Source organism: Trichosurus vulpecula, chromosome 3 (genome assembly GCF_011100635.1).
Source record: "Trichosurus vulpecula isolate mTriVul1 chromosome 3, mTriVul1.pri, whole genome shotgun sequence".
NCBI classification, from domain to species: domain Eukaryota; kingdom Metazoa; phylum Chordata; class Mammalia; order Diprotodontia; family Phalangeridae; genus Trichosurus; species Trichosurus vulpecula.
In genome coordinates this window covers 279,438,125-279,450,571 of record NC_050575.1, presented here as the reverse complement: position 1 = coordinate 279,450,571, position 12,447 = coordinate 279,438,125, and positions in this window count along the sequence as shown.

Sequence of the window (12,447 nt, the reverse complement as noted above, 5' to 3'; positions counted from 1 at the left end):
GGCACAGTACATATAGTGCCAGGCCTGGATTCAGGAAGACTCATCTTCCTGAATTCAAACCTGGCCTCAGACACTTATTAGCTGGGTGACTTCAGGTAAGTCACTTAACCTTGTTTACCTCGGTTTCTCATCTGTAAAATGAGCTGGAGAGGGAAATGGCAAATCACTCCAGTATCTTTGTGAAGAAAATCCCAGTGGGGTCATGAAGAAAACTCTGAACAGCAACAATTAGGTTGCAAATTCCTTTGCAGCAGGAAACATGTCTTATATAGGGGAAAGCTCCTATACCTTCTAATATCCCTATTTATGGAAAAATAGATTAATATTGCATGTAGATTTATCCCCAAAGGACAGTTTTTCCTCAGATTCAGACAATTCTCTCCTTTTTGATATTGTGGGTTTTTTCTGACTATATAGGGTCAAAGCCTCTTTTAAGTGCTAATCTCATTTTTAACACTTCCTACCTTGTCATTATCTCCAGCCATAGAGAATGGCTCTCCACTTCCCTTGAGCAGGAGAGATCACCTATAGACAACAGCAGTGATTTAAGAAGAGCCAAGCAGGAGATTTGGATTGAGCTGAACCAAAGAAAAAGAAAGTCTTAAACTTGTGGCATATTGGCACAACATGATATAAATATCCGAAATGGCAACTTCTGAAATTTTGGAGGGATTTCTGAGCTCACTTCTCTATTCCTCCCACCTTCACCCCTCATAGTATCTAACATCATTCCAAGTAGAAAAGTAATAAATACCAATTACATAACTTCTTTTTCTCTACTTGGTGGCCTCATTAGCTCCCATGGTTTTAATTATCATCTCTATGTAAATGAGTCTCAGAGTTATAAATCCAGCCCTAATCTCTTTCTTGAATGCCAATCTTCGATTGTTGCTGTCTGGTTGTTTCTCAGTCATGTCTAACTTTTTATGACCCCATTTGGGGTTTTCCTGGTGAAGATACTGGAGCGGTCTGCCATTCTTTCTCCCTCTCATTTTACAGATGAGGAAACTGAGGCAAACAGGGTTAAGTGACTTGCCCCAAGCTCACACAACTAACAAGGCCAGATTTGAACTCAGGAAGATGAGTCTTCCTGACTCCAGGTCCAGCACTCTATCCACTGTGCCACCCAGCTGCCCCTAATCCTCAATTAGCAACTGCCTATTTGGCATTTGGGGATGAATGTCAAGCTCAACATTTCCAAAACAAAGGACATTATCTTTTCCCCAAAACCCATCCCTCTTCCAAACTTCAATACTTCTGTCAAGAACACTACTGTCCTTCAAGTCACACAGACTCATAACTTCAGAGGCATCTTAAACTCCTCATTCTCCCTCACCATTTCCAATCAGTTGCCAAGTCTTGTCAACTCTATATTCAGAACTAATCTGAATCTAATTCGCCTCTTTTCTTTTTTCTTTTTTTGAGGGGGGAAGACAGGGCAATTGGGGTTAAATGACTTGCCCAAGGTCACACAGCTAGTAAGTGTATCAAGTGTCTGAGGCCAAATTTGATCTCAGGTCCTCCTGACTCCAGGGCCGGCTCTACTCACTGCATCACCTAGCCACCCCTGCCTCTTTTCTCTTCAGGGCTACTACCCTAGTTCAGGGCCTTATCACCTCTCACCTGGATTATTATAATAGCTTCCTAATTGTTTTCCTTGCCTCTAGTCTCTCCCCACTATAATCCATCATCCATACTGCTGCCAAAGCAACCTCCTAAAGTACAAGTCTGACAATGTTTCTGACCTACTCAATAAACACCAATAGCTCCCAATCAAATACATACTCCTCTATTTGGCATTTAAAGTCCTTCACAACCTAGTTCTCAACCTAACTTTCCAGCCTTATTGTATTTTATTCTCCTTTACCAACTTCTTTACCGTTCCTCACATATGACACTAAGTTTCCCATCTTTATTTCTTTCCATTGGCTGTTCCTAATGTTTGGAATGTACTCTCCTCGGTTGCAGTTATTCAAATCCCTAGTTTACTTCAAAACTCAGCTCAGGTATCATCCTCTACCTAAAACTTTCCTGATTCCTCCAGCTTCCAGTACCATGACTCCCCCCCTGCATTACCTTCTATTTATTTTGTCTATACATATGTTTGTGTGTGTGTGTGTGTGTGTGTGTGTGTGTGTGTGGTCTCCCCTCATTCCCTATCCTCCAGAGTGTAAGCTTCTTGAGGGTGGGGACTGTTTCATTTTTGACTTTATATCCATATAGACCTGGAAGGTATTTTTTTTCCTCTTTGCTTACCTAGCCTTAATCACTGAATGGGCATTGCCTCAGGCCAACTGAGTTCTGGAAAAGACCTTACCTTAAAAAGGCCAAGGTCTCCCACAGCATCCAGGGCCATCTCCAGTCATCCTAGTCTGTATCTGGCCACTGGACCCAGATGACTCCAGAGGAGAAAGTGAGGCTAGTGACTTTGCACAGTCCTTCTTCATTTAAATCCAATTCATTTGCACATCATGGCATCACACAAGGACACAACAACAAGGACACACAACAACAACAACACCTGCAACATAGTAGTAGTAAGTGCTTAAAAAATGTTTCTTGACTCATTCAACGTAATAGTGTAAATTAAAGATAACACCAGAAAGCAGCTAAATTCAGATTGATTTCAATGGCTAGACTTGACCCTTGAGGACAGAAGAGAACTACTTCCTTCAGTAGAGGACCATGGGTGAGGAATACTGCATATACTATCAAACAGTCTCAGATGGACCATGGGTGAGGAATACTGCATATACTATCAAACAGTCTCAGTATCAATCGATTTTGTTGGGTTTTTTTCTCTGTATTACAAAGGAAGGTTCAAGGAGGTTATATTGGAAGTGACTGATATAAAAACAAAAGGGGACAATGAGAGTTTAAAATATTTAAATACATACGCATTCATGAACAAATGAATAAATGAGATATAGGACCTCTGAGGAGAGGCTAAAGAAGCTGAGATGATTTAGTCTAAAAGAAACTCAGTTCAAGGCTTTTCTTAGCCTAGAAAACAAGACAGCTATGGTAAAACAAAACCAAAAAAAAAACCCACAACACAACACTGGATTTGGAGTCAGACATGGGGAATACAATTCCCAGATGCATGACCTCATACAAGTCATTACCCTCTCTGAGACACAGTTTTTTCATCTTTAAAGTAAAATGGAGATAACATAATGCCTGCCCTGTGTATTTCACAGGGCTATTGTGAAAATCAAGTCAGATTTTATATATATATATATATATATATATATATGCATATATATGCTTTACTAACTGTAAAATGTTATACAATTTAAATCATTATAGAATAAATACAGTCCTGTGTAGAAGAAAGGGTGAAACTGAAAGTCACATCCTATCCCGTGATTCTATGATGTTCAATTGAGTGAACTGGAAGGCAGAAAAATTGAGAGATACAAAGAAAAATCTAGTCAAGTCTTCAGAAAATTCAGCTTTGGTGGCACACAAAAAACCCCAACCTAACAAGGAATAAAATCTAAAGGAGAAAATTACTCATGGGTCCCAGATCATTTTCAGAATATAGCCAGCTACTTACTGCAACCTTGGATTAATATGGGACAGTAATTTGTCCAGAGGAATGGAGCAGTTTGAGCTCTTCCCACTGAGAAACTCTCTTGCGTCCAACTGCTCAAATTTCAGTGGAGACTTTTAATCACAAAACTACAAGGGTTGTGTTTTTTTTAACCTAACATGCTGCTGGTAATCCCAATCATTCTACACAGTGAAGTATTTTGTGATAAATCAGTACATAAATATCTGTCCCAGTATTAAAAGGAGACCCTGTTGGGGGCCATGCTTGGGAAAGATGAAAGAGTGACAGCTTGAGACAATGACCCCAGTTCTGCTTAATCCAGTGAAAAGCTATGACAGGTGCAGCCCACCTCCCTTGTTTACTAGTCTCCAGCTACCATTTGAAGAGCTCAGACTGAGAAGTGAAAGAAGCCAATTCTTATGGTCTTTTAAGCATTGTGCTTTTGTGTGGTTATGACACATTCATTTTGTTGCTAATTGCATTTTTAAAATTAAATTCCTTCTTAGAGATTATCCACAGGAGTTTTGTACAATGTGAATCATCCTGTGGATATTCCATATTTGATGATGATAAAGATGATGTCATCTGATAGCAGAACTCTTACCTAGAAGAATTTCCAGATCCCCATTCCCGTGGCCCTGAGGCTGACTCTCCCATTCCTTCCTCTGTTAGAAACTTCTATTTCTTCCATAACTCAGCTCAAACATTATCTCCTACTTGGAACCTTTCCTGATTTCCCTAGCTGAGAGGGTCTTCCTTTAAAAAAAAAAAAATCCTTGTAAAGTTATTTTGTATATATTTGTGTATAGACATGTTGTCTTCCCCTTTGAATAGGAACTCCTTGATGGTAAGGACTGTTTCATTTTAATATTTCCCTCTCCAGTATAGACATCAGTATATGCTTATGGGTTACTTAATTGATTGATCCAAGGTCCAAAACATATGGCTCACAGATCATTCCAGGATGAAAAATGAGGTCAATTTGTAATACAGCCTCCATCTTTGATTGGGTTGGGGGTGGAGAGTCGCAAAGAAGACCCCAAGATGTGTATTCAAGAAAGGCAGAGAAATGGGAGGCATTTACGCTCTGGATTCTCCCTTGTGTTCTTAGCAGGGTTTTCCAGTTTCTAAATAATTCCCCACATGCCAAAATGTTATTGAGCAATCCATATTTTCACAATTGATTTCCTCTCAAAACCCTGTAATTTCATAGTCTGTTATCATGATCCCACCCCAGAAGCTGAGAAAAAGCAAAGGTGAAGTGACTTGCCCAAGGTCACATATCAAGTCACTGGCAGAGTTGGGACTTCAGCCTCCCATCTCCCAACTCCCAACTCCCAGGACTGTGCTTAGGCCAGGAGGTCAGGCAGCTTCCCAAACTATTCACAACTTTTCCTTCTTATTCTTGCTTTCTGGTTTCCCTGTGGGTCTAGGATTGAGACGGTCTCTCTGAAGTCTGGCTGTATAAGGAACCTCTTGGAAACAAGTCCTATTTTTCAAAGAAATTGTATTCCTACTGCTATTGTATTCCTAGGTCACAGATAAACAGCTCTTTAGTCCTCCTGAGGGCCTTTGATCAGCGGCTCTTTTATGCTAAACCTTTACCCCAGCCTGCTTCACCCCTCTGCTGCTGGTATGCTCCCAGACTTTGTAAGTGTAATCTGTGGATCAGTCAGCTATACATATGCTTTGCTGGAGTCATAAAATGCCTTCATTATTCAAGACCACCCAGCTAATATTTTATTTTCAATATGAATACTCTGGCTACACAATAGCTCTGTTGTGCTGTGCACTTAGTCTCTTGCAAAGCACAACCATAATCTATCCCTTCATAAAGGGTCCACATGGCTCAGTTTATCCTTTCTGCTTTTGTGAGCGCTTTCAAAATACTTTGGGAAACCAATGTAGTTTACAGCAGTGTATTACTCTACATTGTCTCCCAAAGCCTTTTTGGGCGTTCACTGAAGGATTCTAAAACTGTACATGCCCCCCCCTTACAATCTCTCTCTATATATACATATACACATACACACACACACACACACACACACACACACACACACACACACACACACCAGAGCTAACATAATTCTGGTGCCAGGACTAACTAAAACTCCATCAGATAAATTTCTCAGATTCCTTGGCATTCTTCTGTCTTTCTCCTTTGGCCTATTTTATCTCCCTTGAAGAAAAGACAGTTGGCAAGGCTCTATGCACTTAAGACAGTCAGTAATGGGAAACTCAAAGGAAAGTCTGAATTTCTGCCCCGTGAATAAACATATGAAACTTTGGCAACATGCATGAAATTGCATGCACCCTGCCTGGACTCTTACTAGTCAAATCAGACTTCTTAGTCATAGCAATAAGAGCTGGCTGTGCATACAGAGACAAGCACACACATATGCATACACACACACATATAACTAACCATTAATTTTTCCTCTGATAGAGATGTTTCTTTTCTTGAAAACTTGATTTTAGTTGCTGGGAGACTACTTTTTATTTAATGAAAGAAACTAAATAAACTTCAGAGAGTATCTAAAGAAGTTCATATTCTTCCCTGATTCAAAGACCAGTGTGATAACAAAGATTATTTCCTGGACATTTTTAGTTATTTCCTGCACGAGACATTTCTCACAAAAGTTGATTCTCCAGCTGCCCTGGTAGAAACAGTTCATGTGGAAAACAATGAGCAGGGTCCAAAGTCAGGAAAAAGCCTCCTCTAAGGATGCACATCAGGCATTTTCTCAGCAGAAGAGTAGGAATGGGGTTGGGGGTAGGGACCGAGCATAAAAAGCATGACTGTCCTCCAGAATGCCCTTGTGAAGCTTTGCCAGGAAAACCCCAAATGGGGTCACAAAGAGTCGGACGTGTCTGAAACAACTCAGCAACAAAAAGGTCGCTCAAGTCAGCTACTTCCACTTCTCCCCCATGTCATGACTACATTTATCATCATCATCATCATGACATTTATATAACCCTTTAATGTCTTTTGGCCACATCTCATTCGATTTTCAAAACAACCTTGTAGCTTAAGTATTACAATAATAATAATAATTATAATTGTCACAACTTCTGAGTCTGTTTCATAGTAATAATTATTAATGATTATATTGATAATTATTATCAAATAGACTCAGATATCATCATCATTATTATTATACAAACTCAGAAAAATTATGGGGCTTGTTTGTGGTGGGTTTTGAACCAAGTTCTACCTGACTTCAGATTTAGCGTTCCGTCTATCTGCTAGGCCAGGCTGCCTCTGCTTCTTTCTCTTAGATTCTCCACCCTCATGTTTGTCTATTTTCTAAAATTAAATATCTCTCTGTCTCTGTCTCTGTCTCTCTCTGTCTCTGTCTCTCTCTCTCTCTCTCTCTCTCTCTCTCTATCTCTCTCTCTATCTCTCTCTCCAAAATAGAAGCAGTTTGTAGAAACAGGGACATCTACTCCGTGAAAGGGGCTCCCCTTCTAAGGATAAGTCTTCTTTAAATATTATTTTCCTGCAGAGGCCCGAAGTACTCCAGAGAAGCGAGAGTGGAAAAGGTTAGCTGTCACGGGCTTCCGAAGCCTCGTGACTACGCTCGGGGTTCCCCCCAAGCCCCAGGCCTCTGCCTAAGCAAAGGGCCTGATCTCGCGGACAATGTACGGGGCGGGAGCCGAACAAGATGGTGAATGACTCCGTTTATTATTTCAGCAAGCAGCATATTTATACCTTTAGTGACGTAGGTACATTCTTTGGTTACGTGGGTGAAAGACAGGTAAAGCTAATACACCTGGGTCCTAGGACCGCCCTGACTCCACCTACTCTCCTCCCCCTCTCCTCCCACACTACCCAAAGCTCCCTGCGGGCAGGCAGTCCAGGCAAAGACCGGAAACTCCACGTGGTCCAGAAGTTCCACATGCTCTGCCAGAGAGCCGGAAGTTCCACGTGGTCAGGCAGGTCTGACCTGGAATCTCTAGGGAGGCAACAAAGGCGAGACCCCTCCTCCTGGCTCCACCCACATCCCAAAGCCCTGAGTCTATCTCAGCAGGCCCCTGGGCCTGGAGGTCCGAGGAGAGCAGGGCTCAGCTCTAACTCAGCCCGTAACATCTCCCCCTTTTCTGTTTAGCAACAAGAGTCAACGGGTACTGACTCAATGGCTGTATACAGGGCCCCAAAAAACATATTTGTCACTAAAGGAGTACAACATAGCAAAAAAGGCAAAGCCCCCACAATGGCCACAGTCTCTAAGACATGACTAAGCCAATTGAGGGTTAAAAAGATCTTAATATGACTCAAAGTTGTCTATAACACTGTCAGGTTGTAAATTCTCAAGTACTACCCCTCCTTCCTCAATGGCCAATTGTAACACCTGGGTAATTTCTGCTGTAATGTTCTGACTATGAAATAAGGCTTAAACATAACATTCATTATCCTAAGGATACAAGGTAGACAAAACTTATTATGACCTAACAAAAACATAAGGTACTGTATGGAAAATAGTCAATAATACATTAGGAAATAGGTAAATGTTTTGAGAATACTAATAATTTTTTAAAACTATTGTTCTGCTACTTCAATATTCCACTCAATTACTCGTACTCCCCTTTTTTGTCTTTGCTGACACCTTACCACTATAGGTACATCCCAATTTTTTCCTTTAACTATCCCCTAGTAAATAAACATTGGAAAGATTGAACGACGCATTGATAAATCAAAGGGGGCAGTCCCCTTTGTAAATACAGATACATAGACCTAAAAGAAAAAGCAATGATGTAATTGTCCCTTTAAGATTCAAAGAGTCTTTTCCTGTATAGCTGTCCAGCAGGGAGCATCAAGTCTTCTGGTCCTTGGCATCTGCTCCAGACATCTCCAGCACAGAGGCTTCTTCTTTTCTTCTTGCAGGAACCAGCTTTCTGTCCATTCTCCTACAAGAGTAATCTTAGCAGAATTTTAAGTTACCATTTCTAATCCTTATAACCCTGATCATTTTACAAATTCAAAATTGGAACCTTGACCAATTGTTCTATTTAAGAAATTCACATCAGAACCCAAATTCTTATACTTTGCATTACTCATCATTAATTTTCCTCACCAGAGGGATGAGACACCAGTACATGCATAAATACATTAAATAACCCATTTTTCAACACAGTACATATAATGTCATAAACTTTTGTCATGCCATGTTTCTTTGATGGCCTTTACAGGATAATACACAAACCTTTCTTCTTTTAACATTACTAATTGTAACAAAGCTTTAGACAAGCTTGATATTAACCAAATAGCAAAATAATATTCTCACAAGCCCTTGACCTAATTGTCTCCATACCATTACTGAGAGAAAACCTAACTTATGCCTTCACAAAAACATTGAACCCAATCCTATAGTAATCTAAGATGTTCCATAATTAATATTAATAGATTTTCACTGTGCTTACAAAACCTTCTGATTATAGAAATTTTTGCCACCAAGAGAGTAGGGACTTAAATTAAGGGGACCATATTTTCCCCAGTCAACTCCAGGCAGAGGCCATGTTAAACTACAAGCTGCATTGAGCCAGGCCTAATCTGCCAGGCTTCAATTAAGGCATCAGGTCAAAACGGTCCCACCTCAGCACATGCTGAACAGTTGCCCTCTCAACCCTGCCAAGAAATCATACCTGCAGCTCATGCTTGCCCTCTCACAGGGGTGCTGGCATCTTGGGTCAGCCTTCCTTGATACTCACACCTGGAGTTAGACTCAGAAAGACAGTCAGTTAACAGTCCCATAAAGTCTGTGAATGGCAAGATTGAATGAATATAATCTCACATTGCTTCAGGAACATCCTTAAAACTAGCTCTAAATAGCTTGTATGCATTTCCTTCCTTGTTCATAAAATCTTCCCCTTAAGATTATAAATTACTGCTCTAACACATTTGCATCAGTTTCTCTTCAATCTTCCTATTCTTCTCTAATTATGCCTGATCTGAAAGAACTGAACCATATAACTTTATCTTTATGTTTTAGATGATGGAATGAATTCAAATCCACATTTAACTTTTTCCCATTAATACAGAAATATTCTACAACTTCTCTTCTGTCACTAAAAAGCATCATATCATCTCACCCAGAACTTGGATAACTCACAGAAAACTGCAACCAATTAGCTTACAGGTGGAAATTCAGCAGGCCTTCTGAAAATCATACAAAAAGAGTTTACAGAGCATTTTAAAAACAATTTAAAATTTATCGTGATATAAACAGGGATGGTCACTAAACTTTCATGAAGAAAAATTATTTGGAGAGCTTTAAAATGAGATGTGTCTCCTACTTAAAGCAAAATAACCTTTAAACATTTGGATTCATTCCCAAATTAGACCAGAAACCTCCAGATTAACAAAAATACAGCTTTAGATGATGATAAAGGATTGAATTGTTGATCCTGTGACTTCTGGTATGTCTACATTAATATATTAATATATAAATACATGCATAACATATATTAATACATTAATATCTTAAATACACTTTATTAGGAATATTTGCCTGGCCATGAATGAACTTATAAGAGAAAAGAAAAAACTTTATTTGCACCCAGCTTTCTCCAAGCTTCATCTTATGCATTCCAATCCCTGACTTTAGTTCTTCCGCTTTTACAAAAAAGGGTTTGAATTAACAAAAAGCCTAAGAAATTTGAAAGAGGTGAGCCACTTCCTTTTAAGCAAAAGGAGCAAGCTAAAACAATTTTAGTTGCTGAGCAGAACTGACAAAGGTGAGTTAAAAAAAAAAAGGAACTCAGGATTATCCATGATAAAAATCTCAGCCACAGGTAAATTACCTTGGGCTGGGAAGTCCCATTGAAAAAGAAAAGAGCCTGCTTATGTTAATTTCCCAGGCGGGGAGCTTCCTAGACCAACAGGAAAATTTTTAACGTTTTTAACACAGTCATACCTTACATGGACAGAGCTTAATGAATCAAAATCTTTCTGATAGCAAATACCCAGAGCTACAATAAAACCTTTCATCATTAACTACAGGTTACAAATTTCTTTTAGTTTCAGCTCCTAAGGTGGAGTGGGGGAGGGGATGGCCCAGAGCCACGTGGACCCCAAGCAAGCCACGTGGACGGCCTCTATCCCCACAATCAAACTCCTCCATACCAGTCTCTCTCACCTTCCCAAACTTTTACCTTAACTTTTTTCTTTTCTTTTTACTTTTTACCCTCTGTATCTCCAATTACAATCTTTCTTTCCAAACTACCTTGAACATTTCAAGCAAATAAATTACACACTCACGCAGCTTTCCCTTTCCCCAGCTGGCTTACTTTTCACCTTAAAACTTAAAGATCAAAATGAGCAACAGCTTAAAACTTTTTGAAAGAGAGAACTTTGAATTTGCCAGTCAAAGGTGAGTAGGACTCTGGAAAAAAGAGAATCCAGTGGTACCTTGTCCCCTCTCCTCGTACTGGAAGACTCAGAGTGTCTCTTTATTAGAGATTCAAGCATTTTTCGAATTTTCCTTAGTGCCAAATGGTATAAGAAATTCTGATTTTATCTTAAGCCAAATTAGAACACATTTGCACTTAAATTTTAAGGGAAAAGTTCCTGCTTTCTTTCTTTTCTCTCTTCAGATCCCTCAAACTGGCCACATTTGAAGGAATGAAGTGAAAAAGAAAGAGCATTATGTTCCAGCACTTTTCCAAACTACTTTTTTCTCTCTCTTTCTCTCTCCCCCGCCCCACTCGCTCCTCCGAAGAGCCTGGGGTCAGGAAGGGAGAGAAAGAGATAAGGAAGATTACAGGGTGGCTGATTACACACTCATACAGAGACACAGACAGAGACAGAGACACAGAGGATTTTTTGAATCCTATACACAAAAGTGCTTGGCCCTCTGATGTAACAGAGGCCAGGTGCCATGCTTTGCTGGGGTTGTGAAGACCCTGCTTTTAAAATAATCTGGGGCAAATCCCCGTTGGTCTCTTCCAGTTGTTTAGGAGATATTTTTCCTTTGCTAGCTTCTTCCGAACTTTCCTGTAATGTATTTTAAGTTCCCAAATGCGCTGATTGAATATGTGTAGAGGAGTTGGGGGAGGGGGAGAAGGAGACTTCATTCTTTCCTCAGGATCACAGTCTAAGTTGCCTTTTTCTGGTATCTTGTCCTTTAAGTCTGCCAAGTTTGCAAGTCCCTCCTCTTGCTCTGTTCCAATAGCCCCAAAAGTCTGTAAAACTTTTGTTTTGAGGAACTTCAGTGTCTGCAGCTGCTGCTGTGATGTGATGCCCCTAACTTTTCTCAAATAAATCATGCATCCTTGCTTCTTGCTAAGCTTGTGAAGTATTCTATGGAATGTCTCTAAGTCCTTAGAGTCTGTAAAGGATGCACACTGCCCCATGATAAGAAGATAAACCTCCTACCTCATCAGCTTTGTTGAAGCTGAGTTGTCCGCGGAGACGAGAAGATAAAGCATTTCTCGCTGAGTTGAACCTGGACCAAGGCTGTGCGTGCACGCGTAGTCTTCCCTCCTGATCGTCTCCTTCTTGTTCCCCGAAGGAGGCACCTTGGTTGCCGCGGGAACACACAGACGTGGCCAAATCTATGTCTCCGCCCCACGTTGGGCGCCACTTGTCACGGGCTTCCGAAGCCTCGTGACTACGCTCGGGGTTCCCCCCAAGCCCCAGGCCTCTGCCTAAGCAAAGGGCCTGATCTCGCGGACAATGTACGGGGCGGGAGCCGAACAAGATGGTGAATGACTCCGTTTATTATTTCAGCAAGCAGCATATTTATACCTTTAGTGACGTAGGTACATTCTTTGGTTACGTGGGTGAAAGACAGGTAAAGCTAATACACCTGGGTCCTAGGACCGCCCTGACTCCACCTACTCTCCTCCCCCTCTCCTCCCACACTACCCAAAGCTCCCTGCGGGCAGGC